Source organism: Ranitomeya imitator, chromosome 1 (assembly GCF_032444005.1).
Source record: "Ranitomeya imitator isolate aRanImi1 chromosome 1, aRanImi1.pri, whole genome shotgun sequence".
Lineage (NCBI taxonomy): Eukaryota > Metazoa > Chordata > Amphibia > Anura > Dendrobatidae > Ranitomeya > Ranitomeya imitator.
Window position 1 is genome coordinate 58,675,385 of NC_091282.1, and position 16,582 is coordinate 58,691,966.

At 44.2% G+C, this 16,582-nt stretch overlaps 1 protein-coding gene across 2 annotated transcripts in view; it reads right to left on the reverse strand.

Moving 5' to 3' along the window:
* SETBP1 (SET binding protein 1) overlaps positions 1–16,109 on the reverse strand; it is a 226,117-nt gene extending 210,008 nt beyond the window's left edge. For both annotated transcript variants that reach the window (XM_069747148.1, XM_069747156.1), the window contains exon 1: positions 15,352–16,109. The gene's annotated coding sequence lies outside the window, so the exon portion shown is untranslated. The remainder of the gene's footprint in view (positions 1–15,351) is intronic.
* Positions 16,110–16,582: the final 473 nt, after the last annotated feature.

The following is a 16,582-nucleotide window of genomic DNA, read 5'->3' on the forward strand; positions in this document are numbered from 1 at the left end:
TAGGAGCAGTATTATAGTAGTTATATTCTTGTACAAAGGGGCAGTATTATAGTAGTTATATTCTTGTACATAGGGGGCAGTATTATAGTAGTTATATTCTTGAATATATGGGCAGTATTATAGTACTTCTACTCTTGTAGATATCGGCAGTATTATAATAGTTATATTCTTGTATATAGGAGCAGTATTATAGTAGTTATATTCTTGTACATAGGGGCAGTATTATAGTAGTTATATTCTTGTACATAGGAGCAGTATTATAGTAGTTATATTCTTGTATATAGGAGCAGTATTATAGTAGTTATATTCTTGTACATAGGAGCAGTATTATAGTAGTTATATTCTTGTACATAGGAGCAGTATTATAGTAGTTATATTCTTGTACACAGGGGGCAGTATTATAGTAGTTATATTCTTGTACATAGGGGCAGTATTATAGTAGTTATATTCTTGTACATAGGGGGCAGTATTATAGTAGTTATATTCCTGTACATAGGAGCAGTATTATAGCAGTTATATTCTTGTACATAGGAGCAGTATTATAGTAGTTATATTCTTGTACATGGGGCAGCCTTATAGTAGTTATACGCTTGTATATTATATTCTTGTATTTAGGGGACAGTATTATAGTATATTCTAGTACATAGTATTATAGTAGTTTTATTCCGGTCTATATGGTGATGGTGATGGCGAACTCAGTCGAGGGGTTCAAGAGAGGCCTGGATGTCTTCCTGGAGCAGAACAATATTGTATCATACAATTATTAGGTTCTGTAAAAGGACGTAGATCTGGGGATTTATTATGATGGAATATAGGCTGAACTGGATGGACAAATGTCTTTTTTCGGCCTTACTAACTATGTTACTATGTATATAGGACAGGACTATGCACATCTTCGTTTCTCATGACAATGGTTGAATAATCATGAAAAAATGACAACCCATTTTTTTTTTTTATTTATTTATTTTTTTTTTTTTAGAAAGGACCATAGAGCCGCTGTCACTTCCCTTCCTCAACTACAATTGGCAGCTCATACAAAGTGAGCAGTATTATAGCAGAGGAGAACGATCCTGCCACGGTGAATCGAGTAAGAAGTCGTCGCTGTGTCCTGAGGCGGAACTGGAAAATAAAATGCCCTCTACTAAATCCATGACATAAAAGGTTTCCTATGAGGTTTACCATACGATCCAGTGTAAGGAGTCACTCAAGAAGAGACCAGCCATTCAGGAGTTAACGGCTATGCATTTACCCTACACTGCATTAAACAGAAAGGCAATTTAGGAAAGGTCATACGAAAACAAGGACAAACAGCAGCAGTCACCAGCTCTGCTGCAGCAGCACTATGCCCAGCCAGATAGATCTGGTTCAGGAGGAAGGCGCTCGCTCGTTGTCTGAGTCACCTGCTTCTCACCTCAATGTTTAGACACATCACAAAAAGGAAAAGCTGAGCTATAATGTCAGGTCACTGTGTCCATGAGCGGCGGTATCGCCTGGGGACGGTCATGTGGAGCGGCTGACGCGACGTGTTTACCTGGACGACTGTGTCAATCATTAACGGCCAAGTGTTCTCATTGTTACAAAGGTTGTTGGGATGGACGAAGCAACCGGCACGTTACATGGAGGGAGGCAAAAATAATGTCTCACTCTTTATTCATACAGCCAATTCTTTACCAATGGCTGGATTTAAAGGGTTTGCTCTTTAAGACGCAATGGGGAGAGAGGGGTCTTCCTTTGGGACCCGTTTCTTAAAGGGAACCTGTCACCTGAATCTTGCCTTGCGCAGGCGTGTACTACGGAGGACAGAGCATGAACTTCAATCCGATATTGCGGCCAGCATGCAGCCAGCGGGTAAGGAAAGGGTGAATCAAACACCTGATAACTCCGCCCATATGACCCAAAACCGGTCCCACCAAATTCAGGTGACAGGTTCCCTTTAAGCAAACCCAAGTACAAGCCCCTATTCTGTGGTTCTAGACCACCACGTGTAACAATCACGATGGTTGCTCTGGGTTCATGCAGGAAAAAAGCCTACTGGACACTGGTACATTTTTTTTTCCTTTTTACGAAACTACCCCTTTAAATGGGATAGTCACCTTCATTTTTATTTATTTAAACTGGAAGTACGTCCTCCGATTGCTGCCACTCTACTAGCTCTAGAATAGTTTTTCGTTTTATTCTGTGCCCCTCTGTACCAAAGTTATATTCCCTGCTAATAATGGTTCAAGTATTCCCTTCAACCAATGGGGCGTATTCTACAGAGCTCCTCTGGGGCGTATTGGCCAATTAAAACACGGTTGCTCAGTGGAACACACCTAGTTGGTTGTAGGGAATATTTGCATCTTTATTACTCATGGGGGGAAGGACTTTGGAAAAATCATTCTATTTATTCTTCTCTTCTCTCCATTCCAGAGTGGAGCAGCACCAATTGGAAGAGGTAATCGTTTAATTTTTTTTTTTAAATTTAGTGAAAAGTCTTTTTTAGTCCAATCACCCCAACTTTGGCTCAGTAACATAGTAACATAGTTAGTAAGGCCGAAAAAAAGACATTTGTCCATCCAGTTCAGCCTATATTCCATCATAATAAATCCCCAGATCTACGTCCTTCTACAGAACCTAATAATTGTATGATACAATATTGTTCTGCTCCAGGAAGACATCCAGGCCTCTCTTGAACCCCTCGACTGAGTTCGCCATCACCACCTCCTCAGGCAAGCAATTCCAGATTCTCACTGCCCTAACAGTAAAGAATCCTCTTCTATGTTGGTGGAAAAACCTTCTCTCCTCCAGACGCAAAGAATGCCCCCTTGTGCCATCACCTTCCTTGGTATAAACAGATCCTCAGCGAGATATTTGTATTGTCCCCTTATATACTTATACATGGTTATTAGATCGCCCCTCAGTCGTCTTTTTTCTAGACTAAATAATCCTAATTTCGCTAATCTATCGGGGTATTGTAGTTCTCCCATCCCCTTTATTAATTTTGTTGCCCTCCTTTCTACTCTCTCTAGTTCCATTATATCCTTCCTGAGCACCGGTGCCCAAAACTGGACACAGTACTCCATGTGCGGTCTAACTAGGGATTTGTACAGAGGCAGTATAATGCTCTCATCATGTGTATCCAGACCTCTTTTAATGCACCCCATGATCCTGTTTGCCTTGGCAGCTGCTGCCTGGCACTGGCTGCTCCAGGTAAGTTTATCATTAACTAGGATCCCCAAGTCCTTCTCCCTGTCAGATTTACCCAGTGGTTTCCCGTTCAGTGTGTAATGGTGATATTGATTCCTTCTTCCCATGTGTATAACCTTACATTTATCATTGTTAAATCTCATCTGTAAACATATACTTAAAGAGAAGGTCAGCGTTTTTTTTTTCCCTCTGAAATTCAGAGCAGCATGATGTAGGGGCACAAGCCTTGATTTCAGAGATGTATCCCTTACTGGGCTACTTCGTGTAGATTTGGTATAAAATCACAGTTTTCTCACAGTGCGAATATAACCCTCCCCCCCTCATCCCTTATTGGCAGCTTCCTGTGCACTTTGTCACTAGGCAGCCAATCAGTGGTGGGGGCGGGGTTACACAGATTAGCTGGACTGCCTGGCACATGAAACCTAGTCCTGCAGTGATAAGCTCCTGCTGATAAAACACTCACTGTATTGAACACTACACTAGACTGACCAAATGACACATCCCTGGAATCAGCGTCTCCTCCCAAACAGAATAATGCTCTCAGATTAAATAGCGCAATCCTAATTACTTAATCCCTTTAAAGCAAACTTATGTGTCAATAATCGGCAAATGATAATTTAATGGTTCACATTGACGTCAACAAGAATTCATATTAATGCTCGTTTCCATCAGCACAATGGCCCATGGGAATGGGATGATAACATTATCTACTGTTCTGGCCCCATACAGTTTTGCTTACCTGTGGACCATAAACTCTGATCAACTTGTATCTAAATCGATATGCGCTTATTGGGGGGGGAGGGGGTTCCTCACTTTTTGGGATATTTTCGATTAATGGATTTTTTTTTTTTTTAATCTGGCCTCCAAGTTCTGAAAAAAAAAAATGGCTTCGTAAGTCCTAAAAAGCTGGCCGTACCCATTAGATTTGTCGCTCGTCTCACTGATACCTCCTCTGACTTGTCCATACACAGTCCCAGCAGTTTGTGTTCTCCATCAGGTGGCCACAGCAAGCCATCTCCCCGCCAAATAAAAGGATCAGCCACTAAATCAACAAACTGGATGCTTCTCTTCCTCCCGACATCAACGGTTAGGGAACACCCAAACATTCGATTTTTTAGCAGATCCTACTAAAAAACTGCCAAATTTTCTCCAATTTTCATGGAAGTCTCAACAGGTTCCTACAGCCATCCGTCTACCCATGAAAGGTCTACCATGTCTACAGAAGTATAAGGACGAGATGGAGAACATCAAGGTCAGATACCGACGCGCCTTCTCAGTAAGATCCCATAATCAGAACGTTTATATCGAGTGTGCCGTAAATCCGCAATCCACTCAGTACCCCGGCCACGTGCCGGATCTCAGCCAAGGTCACACATCTTCAATGCGATGCCGCGAAAACAGAGCATTTCGTGATAACGTAGCACAATGGGCTGTCACTTCACAAATGGCAAGAGCGTCAGACGGAATATCAAGTATTCTTTACATGAAGACTAAAGAGCAGAAAAACTGAAGGTCGCAGCCCGGAGATTAAAGCGATCATGTAAAATCACATAGTAAATACAACTGTGTAATGAGAGGCCATTATGTAACAAAATCATTTATGGATCCGGACAAATCCTCAAAATTTCACACATCTAAAAAGGCAGCTGTGGCCGGCTTGGGTGCGAAAGAAAAAATAAAAAAAAAAATTGGAAAAATCAAGGGTGGTTTGTCTACTCAAGGATTGGCACCATATTGCGACAGCCGGGGAGGAAGTTATATGAGATTTGGGTCCACACACAGACTAAAGTCGGCCAACCCCACCGATACGGGCAGGATCGGCCAAGTCTACATCGTCTGGTGGCCTCCTCACTCAATTTCAGCAACTGATCCCCTTTTGTTCTCCAGGGAATTGCGTTGCGTTTTGGAACACCAGAGATCGAGGATGATCAGGGCGTTATGGTGTACGGAGGAATTGGGAGAGATTGCGTTTGGCCAAACGATCCTTCAGCCAACAGCTATGGGAATCGTATGAAGGCCTCAAGATCCAACTAAAGGGTTCCACATTTAGGTCGTCACATACAAGTCCACTGACAACACCAAAGTTCTGGGCCTGAAAGAAGACCTCATGGTGTACGTGGCGGTGGCAATTTGTTTTTCAGTTTGACGTGTGATCGTTGTTGTTTGTGCAAGACTGTCCTGATGTAATCACTGAAACCTCTAAAGAAAGCCGCAAGATCTTATCTGAGATCTTCACAAGTGGTCAGTGGAAATCAGATGCCGTGTACTAGTCTCCACTGCTAAAGAGGACAAAACAGCCATTAAAAATGTCGAAAGTTCACCTTTGTGTTTTTCCTCCCTCAGGGTATGTGCACACGTCAGGATTTCTTGCAGAAATTTTCCTGACAAAAACCGGACATTTCTGCCAGAAATCCGCATGCGTTTTTGACGCATTTTGGGTGTGTTTTTTATGCGTTTTTTCCAAAATGCACAGAATAGCGGGAAAAACGCAGAAAATCCGCTAAATTAATGAACATGCTGCTTTTTTTTTTTACCGCGATGCTTTTTTTTTTTTTGCCGGGAAAAAAACGCATCATGTGCACAAAACATGCAGAATGCATTCTAAATGATAGGATGCATAATGTATGCGTTTTTAAAGAGTTTTTATAGCGTTTTTACCGCGAAAAAAACCTGAATGTGTGCACATAGCCTCATTGTAGATGATCGCATAACATTAAACCCACTGTATACACTGGATCTGCCAACAGGTTTTAACCACCTAATCCGAGAGCACAGCATGATGTAGAGGCCCAGACCCCGATTCCAGCGTTGTATCGCTTACTGGGCTGCTTGCTGTAGTTTTGATAATATCACTGTTTTATCAGCAGGAGATCATCAGAGGACTAGTAATCCAGCTGCCTTGTAGTCCTCCATATTTATGATGACCCATCAGTGATTGGCAGAAAGCAGCCAATCAGTGGTGTGGGTGGGGTTATAAAGAGCTCAGCATTCAGAGAACTGCTAGATCTCCAGCAGAGAAAACAGGGATTTTATCAAAACAGCAAGCAACCCACAAAGTGACACATGGCTGAAATCAGGCTCTCTGCCCCTACATCATGCTGCTCTCAGATGGGGTAATAAAAACCTGATTACAGATTCCCTATCAGATTGCTCAAACATGATCAGTAGTGATCAGCGAATAAGGTGCAGGCACGGGGACTCCAACATATTTTTCGAGTATGCCAAAATCACTTGGAACCCGAGCATGCTCAGATAACACCTTACCCGAACACATCGCTCAATACTAATATAGTCAGATGCCTCACCCGTACGAACCTTTAGTGGGAAATCTACTGGACATTATTCTCCCGAACTATGGGTGAAATAGTGGGAGATTATTTGGCTTTCAATGGTCAGTTGTCAGATAAAACTTTGGGTAATAGGATCAGGAAGTTCAATATTAATATTTTTAAAGACTTTTTCGGAGGAGTTTGGCTACATCCCTCTCCCCTCTGCCCTTTAAAAACAGAAGCACAATTACCATAACCAGGCAGAACGTTCAGGCATATGGGGGAGAGTGATCAGAATCATAAAGAATCATCCTTATCGGCAGCACATCGCCCAATGTAAACAGAGGAAGTGCTGCCGAAAAAAGCATGCTCTATGAGGAGAAGACGATCGGATTGATGTTCCTGCCGTTCCCATGCATTTTTTGGCAAACTAGCTTATAAACGAGATCTGATTGACTCTTATAAAAACAATTGGCGCTCGATAACGGGATGAAACCGGAGCATCTAAGGCCGTGTTCACAATATGCATTTTTGCAGCATTTTTTTGCTGACTTTTTATGCAAATTAAAACCCACTTTTTAAAGCAAAAACTGAGATTTTAGAAATCATGTGCCCATGACGGGTTTTTTTTTTTAAACATTTTTATTCTTCTCTGCAGCATTTTTTTTTTCACCATAGAATGCAGTGGGGGAAAAAAAAACAATCCTGAATCTGTGCAGCATTTTTGCTGCACAAAAGTACATTTGAACATGTACTGTAGACAAACGTCACATAAAATCTCCGCCAAAAAATAAAAAATAGGGAAAATTTGAAAAAAAAAAAAAAAAAAAAAATTACACGGCAAAAACCTGCTTTTTCTAAGCTTTTTTTTTTTCTGCAACAAAAGAAAAACGCAGAAAAAAAAAAAAATCAACATATGAACATAGTCTAAAGGGCCTTTAGTTCTCGACAGGTTCTTTACAGAGCTGACAAAGATGTTTACTTATATTAACCAAACGTGACCTATTGTCCAGAAAAACAGAGGAATTGCATAATCTTTCCTCATTCCTCACGTTACCGGCGTGAAAAGACACAAACTACTAAATACTTTTCAAATCCATGAAAGGGAACCTATCATTGGGGGTTTTCGCATTGGTTTGCGGTCTGTACAGGCGCTTTAAGGCTGAATAAATCCAGACCTTTGTTGTAGAAACCCCTTTTGGCGTTTCTCAGCAATCCAGAATTAATATCTTATGCAAATGAGCTGCAAGTGCTTCAAGGTGTGACAGTGCACTTGCAGCTCTCCTGCCCTTTTCTACGCCCCTCGTGTTGCCTGCCTCCTCTTACTAACTGATCATTGTTTTCTTGATTTCTCGTGGATTAACTTGCTGGGTCCAGCACTAGCCCAGGCACCAACAGTACTTACGAGAGATCTTGGTCAGGAGGGGAACCAAAAGTGACCTGTCAGTCTCACATAGAAGGATGGCAGTGAAAAGGGAAGGAGAGCGGCGAGTGCACTGTCACACCCTGAAGCACTTGCAGCTCATTTGCATAACATTTCACCACCGGTTTGCTAAGAAATGCCTAAAATAAAGATATGAATGTAATCCATCTTAAAGAGCCTGTTCATAGATGTCATTAGTTTAAGGTATAAAATCCTCATGACCTGGAAGGATCCCCTTTAAGATGCCAACGACTGTATCACACCGCTAATAAACGTCTTAGTTTGCTATTATTTTAGGACATAACATAGTAACATAATAACATAGTAACATAGTTAGTAAGGCCGAAAAAAGACATTTGTCCATCCAGTTCAGCCTATATTCCATCATAATAAATCCCCAGATCTACGTCCTTCTACAGAACCTAATAATTGTATGATACAATATTGTTCTGCTCCAGGAAGACATCCAGGCCTCTCTTGAACCCCTCGACTGAGTTCGCCATCACCACCTCCTCAGGCAAGCAATTCCAGATTCTCACTGCCCTAACAGTAAAGAATCCTCTTCTATGTTGGTGGAAAAACCTTCTCTCCTCCAGACGCAAAGAATGCCCCCTTGTGCCCGTCACCTTCCTTGGTATAAACAGATCCTCAGCGAGATATTTGTATTATATACTTATACATGGTTATTAGATCGCCCCTCAGTCGTCTTTTTTCTAGACTAAATAATCCTAATTTTGCTAATCTATCTGGGTATTGTAGTTCTCCCATCCCCTTTATTAATTTTGTTGCCCTCCTTTGTACTCTCTCTAGTTCCATTATATCCTTCCTGAGCACCGGTGCCCAAAACTGGACACAGTACTCCATGTGCGGTCTAACTAGGGATTTGTACAGAGGCAGTATAATGCTCTCATCATGTGTATCCAGACCTCTTTTAATGCACCCCATGATCCTGTTTGCCTTGGCAGCTGCTGCCTGGCACTGGCTGCTCCAGGTAAGTTTATCATTAACTAGGATCCCCAAGTCCTTCTCCCTGTCAGATTTACCCAGTGGTTTCCCGTTCAGTGTGTAATGGTGACATTGATTCCCTCTTCCCATGTGTATAACCTTACATTTATCATTGTTAAACCTCATCTGCCACCTTTCAGCCCAAGTTTCCAACTTATCCAGATCCATCTGTAGCAGAATACTATCTTCTCTTGTATTAACTGCTTTACATAGTTTTGTATCATCTGCAAATATCGATATTTTACTGTGTAAACCTTCTACCAGATCATTAATGAATATGTTGAAGAGAACAGGTCCCAATACCGACCCCTGCGGTACCCCACTGGTCACAGCGACCCAGTTAGAGACTATACCATTTATAACCACCCTCTGCTTTCTATCACTAAGCCAGTTACTAACCCATTTACACACATTTTCCCCCAGACCAAGCATTCTCATTTTGTGTACCAACCTCTTGTGCGGCACGGTATCAAACGCTTTGGAAAAATCGAGATATACCACGTCCAATGACTCACCGTGGTCCAGCCTATAGCATACCTCTTCATAAAAACTGATTAGATTGGTTTGACAGGAGCGATTTCTCATAAACCCATGCTGATGTGGAGTTAAACAGTTATTCTCATTGAGATAATCCAGAATAACATCCCTCAGAAACCCTTCAAATATTTTACCAACAATAGAGGTTAGACTTACTGGCCTATAATTTCCAGGTTCACTTTTAGAGCCCTTTTTGAATATTGGCACCACATTTGCTATGCGCCAATCCTGCGGAACAGACCCTGTCGCTATAGAGTTCCTAAAAATAAGAAATAATGGTTTATCTATTACATTACTTAGTTCTCTTAGTACTCGTGGGTGTATGCCATCCGGACCCGGAGATTTATCTATTTTAATCTTATTTAGCCGGTTTCGCACCTCTTCTTGGGTTAGATTGGTGACCCTTAATATAGGGTTTACATTGTTTCTTGGGATTTCACCCAAGAAACATGAATTTGTATCTAGATCTTCTCAAGGTAAGCTGAAGCTAAGCCCCTCAGTCCCCCTGCACATTGTTTGCTGGCAAGGAAAGAGTTATCTGAAACAATTCATGCTTTAAATTGATAACGTGTTAATAACAATAAGTGTACTTCTTGGCAGGAACCAGACTTCGGAAACTTGAAAAAACATCAGCAGAAAAATATATATATATATATATATTTATTTCCCCCTTTTCTTGGCCGTCCATACACTGAAAAGACTTCTGGTTTCAATTACATCTATTGAGAGCAGGAGAAAGAAAAAAATGTGGCAAAACCAACAGGCCGGGTGCCAAAAGGAGCTTGGGTGTAGTCGCTACCACCGTGTTTCCCACAGTATAATTCGTAGGTTTTTGGAAAGTCAGACCACAATTTACTAAGGGGTTTAGTTACCAGGGAAGAGCATGAAATAATTAGGCTGACCAGGAATGGAGAAAGCCAAAAAGGACTGGTCAGGAGACCATCAGTGGATACTATTGTGGCATATTGGTCTTTAGTTTGTCATTTCTGTGCAATTTGTGGACACAAGTGCTGATAATGAATCCAATAGTAGTTTTGGCAGACCTCTAGGCGCAGGCCTCTAGGCGCAGGCCTCTAGGCGCAGGCCTCTAGGCGCAGGCCTCTAGGCGCAGGCCTCTAGGCGCAGGCCTCTAGGCGCAGGCCTCTAGGCGCAGGCCTCTAGGCGCAGGCCTCTAGGCGCAGGCCTCTAGGCGCAGGCCTCTAGGCGCAGGCCTCTAGGCGCAGGCCTCTAGGCGCAGGCCTCCTCGTACTATCGGTAGCATTTTTTAAATTAGTAGGTCAAGCGCAACATCACTGTTGTGGGTTGACCAACACAAATACACAATATGGTCCAGGCCAACAGATCAGAAAAGGCATTGAAGATTCCAACAGGAAAGGGAAGGTCTGCGGGGCAATATCCTGGCAACCACCAAGTCAGGGTCCCGCGAATCTTATTGCTCAACACTATCCAGACCATATTCTATCTTTTGTAGAAAAATACTGCACCAAGCACGGCAGGAGAGATCTTTAGTCAGAGGATGCCTTAGCGCAGGTTAAAGTTGATGTTTATCAGAAGAGATTGGGAAATTATCAAATTTGTAAAGAGTTTTCCATAGCAAAAGTAGTTGCTGCTTTCATGCTTCTTAAAGAGGTGAGAGCTTAACTAGTTGTCAAGGGCCGACTCCCTTTATTCTTCTTCTACAAAAGTTATAGGAGGTTGTGGAACAAAAATCAAAACATGAAAAAGAAAAAACATTGAGGTCACCTTCACTTGAGTTTATTCTAAGTTCAGCAGCTAGGCTTATCTTTCTGTCCAACCACTACACCGATGTCTCCCTCCATCACCAGCCACTAAACTAGTTGTTCCTTCACTTTAGAGTACATTTTCACTCAAAAAACTTTCCAAAAGGCTGTACTGTCATTTATTTCTTCCCACATCATCGATGCGCTACAATCATGTAATGCTCTAAGACAAACCTCCGAAATATCAACCTCTCATCCAATCCTCAATACTTTTCTTGTGCTGCACCAGTTTTCCGGAATGCGCTACCATAGACAATCTCCTTTATATGCAAAATCCATCTTATTCTGCAAGCTCATCACTTTCCATAACTTTTCTTATCTCAAGTTACCCCTCCACTCCCTTTCTCAATTAATTTTTTAGAACCTGACCCCTTCACTCAAGTGTCCACCACACTTCTTGCAACCAAATGTTCTTCATAATTAGGCATAGACAGATACTGGAGGAGTAGCTGGTTTATATAGCTTTATGGGCACCACTAAAATATGGCCTAACCGGTGTGTAAAACAAACACTTGACCCTTCAGTATAACTCAGATCGGAAGATCTTGTGAGCAGGGCCCTCACTGAGGTTTGAAATGTTCATTTGTTTTTTTAACAGCAAAACATGTTAGAGATTATATAATACCAAATAAAGATAAAAATGGAATTATTTATAGAAGAAAGGCACCAAAAGGAGCATGCCTACAACCTCCAGTTGCTTACATGAGGTTTGGATTTAAGAGAGGAGCCATCAAGACATTGTTCAGTACCATAAATGAAGAGTTCCTTCAAAAAAAGGATCTGGCCTGCTAGCATTGGCAAGGAAGTGGGTGTTTATGTATTTTTGAGAACAAAAGAATAAAAACTTATGTTATGAAGCTCCAAGGACAGAAATGTCTTATTTGCATCCCACCAACTCAAACAGAAGAAGAGGTCGTGACTCGTGACCAGTCAGTTATAGATGGCTAAAAATACAATTTGAGATGGTTCAAGGGCTATGAACTTATGTTTTAGGGAAGGAGATTATTTAAAGCTTATAGAGAAGTCAACAGCAAAACCTGGAAGCCACTTCTATGGTCCAAATGTGCAGTCAAGTGATAGATGCTTGTCCGGTTATTAAAAACCAATTACCTTAAACGACAAATTAACCTTGTCTCTCACGGGTAGTGAATAAAGGGAAAATGTCATGACACCAGTTCTGAGAAATGAAAATAATTCCATCCACGACATGAGAGCAACAGATTCCAACTTTTCTTGTGCTGCACCAGATCCTTGGAATGCGCTACCTCACCTATTTGTGCCCCCAAAAAACTACTTAGGAAGGATTACCACAATAATCAGAAAAAAAAGAAAAATAAGCCAATACTATTGAGGTCCATTGTATCTGGTACCATTTACAAAACCACTAGGACAATGTTCCTCAAGTCTTGTCCTCAAGAGCCACCAACAGGTCATGTTTTCAGGATTTCCTTAATATTGCACAAGTATCTACACAGGCAATAATTCCATCACCTATGCAATACTAAGGAAATCTGGGAAAACGATCTATTGATGAGTTTTGAGGACTGGCGTTGGGGGAGGCGGATTACTGGCGTTGGGGGGCGGCGGAGGACTGGCGTAGGGGGGCGGCGGAGGACTGGCGTAGGGGGGCGGCGGAGGACTGGCGTAGGGGGGCGGCGGAGGACTGGCGTAGGGGGGCGGCGGAGGACTGGCGTTGGGGGCGGCGGAGGACTGGCGTTGGGGGCGGCAGAGGACTGGCGTAGGGGGGGCGGCGGAGGACTGGCGTAGGGGGGCGGCGGAGGACTGGCGTAGGGGGCGGCGGAGGACTGGCTTAAAGCTTCTGGGTCCCAATGTAAAAACTGTACCAGTGGTCTCCTATTTTCATGTGGTAGAAAGATCATTCAGGTACCAAGTCCATAGTTTAGTCTTTGCGGCCATTACAGTACTTCGTGATGAAACGTCTCCTTCTCCCTGAGAGACAAACCGACATTTAGGAACGGTCTTCAGCCGCGCAAGGAACAGAGTGCAAAAACATGAAGAAAAAAAAAAATATATATATATATATTTCAGGGAAAAATCAGGCAGACTGGGTCACGGCGAACAAATACGGATCGGATCGTGAAATGTTATTTTTACAGCTGTCAAATGTAATGAAACACATTCATTTTGGACACAAAATCTATAATAATTTCACATGTCTGGCACGGCCATAAGCGATCCTCCCAGTGATTCATTTTACGAACTACAGTGTTTCCATCAAAAACAAACAACATTGGCTCTACAGTGAGGTAGTGGATTTTCAGATTATCCACAACGTCTACGTGTGTATTTTATATACAGTTCAAGCACCAAAATGATTATCCCAATGGCTTCAAAACATAAAAATGCCATGTTTTTTTTTTGTTTTTTTGGGGGGGGACATAAAAGCAGCATCAGAAGCCCTTAGGGCACCCTAGAAGGGTCCCGAGTGTGACCTGCCTGGCCATTCATGCAGGGGAAGGTGTCAGAGGCCAAACTAAGATCAATATTCTATTTACAAATAAGAAACGGTCTCATAAATAGGAAATCTCAATAGGAGAAACACTAAATAAGAATAAGACTGGTTAGAGTAAGGTAGGGGGGTCATAGGGAGGGTTTACAGTATGGAGCAAATGTCACTGTGTACTTTAGGGGTCTTCCAGACAGGCAGCTCATATAGCAGTCAAAACCAAACACAGCAGGGGGGGTGCTACCCCTGAGAGCCAAGACACAAGTGGTATCCTGTCAACTGTTTTTCTAGACTGGTTTAAACATGAGTGCATGATCCCTGTACACGTGTGGGTTGTATTTTGCCTCGAAAGGATGTCCTACCACCACCACAAGGGCAAAAGGGGAAGAGGGAGGAGGAGGAGGGTGACGATTTGGAGCCCTTTCTCCGCTCTTGTTCCTGTCAAGGCTTGAGCTGCCCATTGCTTCTCCACAGGATACAAATAATAAGCTCTATCTGCCTTGGGAGAAGCTCACATCAACAAGCAAGATTATCAGTATACTTTACTGCAAGCGGAAACCAATAGGAAATCCTTGTCACAGCTGCTGTCTGTAATACATATAGATATACGTGGATTTAAAAGGAGACCCCTATTAAACAAAAAAACCGCAAGTGCCAACAGGTTTATATAGTAAATAACAAACCCTAAATCCGAGGAAAGCAAAGAGAGGGGGGTGCGGCAGACCTTTAGGGGTTCAAGGAAAGGTGGGTAAACAAACCGTATAAAACCTGTTACAAATAGTAAACACATTATATATACACTTTACACACGAGCAGTACAAACATTACATATAACAAACGCACACAAACAGCTTGGGAAATCAATAACTACAAGGTCAGCAGCATCTAAGAAAACAAATTAAAACCAAGTACAACAAAGTTAAGGACAGTCAGTAAACGTTCAGGGTTTTTTTTTTTTCCTTCGCACTCATTAGCCTGTATGAAGCAGAACTAATAGCCCAGTGCTGATAGGGTATGTGATGGCTGCAGGCAATCACTGCTGATGATGATGATGATATGGTGGCACAGCTACAGAACAGTCATTGCTGGGTCTGTAGAGCAGAGGAAAGGTTATGTTGTGAGAAGGAAGCTATGGTTGCCTCCATGCTGGTGTACACAAGCACCACACACACTCTTGACTTTCTTGAAATGACTGTCATCTTCTCTTCTAGAACCATTAATAAGAGAAGCTTTTGACATGACTGCTCCTGATCTGAGACCTCTTTACAGAAAGCCTCTGTAGCTCCACTTAACCTGCAACCTAGAGCAGCCAGACAAGAAAAGGTCGGCATTGTGGCTGCAGGGAGGACTGAAGAGCCATGGGACAACCTAATGTCAACTCTAGATGACCTTGGACAATCCCCATGTACTATATGATCCCAATCAATGCAAGTCCACCCACAACCAGAGAAGGAACCACCAGCAGTCTGGCTAATTCACTCCTCCACCAGAGGTCAGTGTAGGAATACCCTTCAGCTGCTGCAGAACCTCCAAAAAAAAATAGGAGCTGACCTAGCTGTCACTCCATGTCACCACGATTCTTGACATCTACAGCCCGCCACTACACAGTGATTTATTGCACCAAAAAAAAACAGATCTAAAGCAGCAAGAGATCCCCAGAAGAGTCCCCCCGCACCGTCTTACCCGTCCTCCAGGCTGGGGGAGCGCTCAGATCCCGGGCTCTGCGGCAATGCCATGTTTATGTGTCACACAGGGGGAAAAATGGCGGCTCCACGAGTCCTGGACTTGCACAGAAGGGAAAAAAATACACTCCAGGGAGAGGAAGGAGAACCAGGCGGGAGCAGGGGCCCCTCCGGGGGCTGTCGGAGCTCTAGGAGAGGGGGAAGGGGGATAGGACAAGTGGCAGCTGCTCCCTGGGTGGATTCCCCGGCGGGATTCGCGGAGGATCGCAGTTTAGAGGACGCGGATACAAGGTTTCCCCGGCGCTCGAGCCTTGATACAATGTTGCGCGCCGCGGATACAAGGTTTCCCCGACGTTCTAGCCGCGATCCAACGTTTCGGCGCCGCTCGATCCTGCAGCGGGCGCGTCTCCCGGCCGGACACGGTGCAGCGCGGCTCCCCGACCTCTGTCTCCGCTCATCCAGATACTGTAATGTATCACAAAATGTCCGCTCCGCCTGTCTAATGAGAGCTGGCCATCCCCCTCCCTTGTGTGCGAGTCTCTCCCGCCTGTGTGTGTCCCTCTCCCGTGGATGTGTGTGTGTCTCCCGCCTGCTCCGTCTGTCTCTCCCCCTCCTCTGGGTGTCTCTCCCTCGCCTGGCCCGTGTGTCTGTCCCTTTCCCCCCCTCCACCCTATAGTCCTGCAGTAGCGAGCAGCAGATGCTAATGAAGCGGCAGGGCTGGGTTAATGCACTCAACACTGCCACTACCTGACACAACATGGCCAGCGTGGGAGGGAGGGGGCCCACCGACTCCCCGTCAGGCACTAGGAGGGAGGGGGCCCACCGACTCCCCGTCAGGCACTAGGAGGGAGGGGGCCCACCGACTCCCCGTCAGGCACTAGGAGGGAGGGGGCCCACCGACTCCCCGTCAGGCACTAGGAGGGAGGGGGCCTACCGACTCCCCGTCAGGCTCAGCATGGGAGGGAGGGGGCCTACCGACTCCCCGTCAGGCACTAGGAGGGAGGGGGCCCACCGACTCCCCGTCAGGCACTAGGAGGGAGGGGGCCCACCGACTCCCCGTCAGGCACTAGGAGGGAGGGGGCCCACCGACTCCCCGTCAGGCACTAGGAGGGAGGGGGCCCACCGACTCCCCGTCAGGCACTAGGAGGGAGGGGGCCCACCGACTCCCCGTCAGGCTCAGTGTGGGAGGGAGGGGGCCTACCGACTCCCCGTCAGGCTCAGCGTGGGAGGGA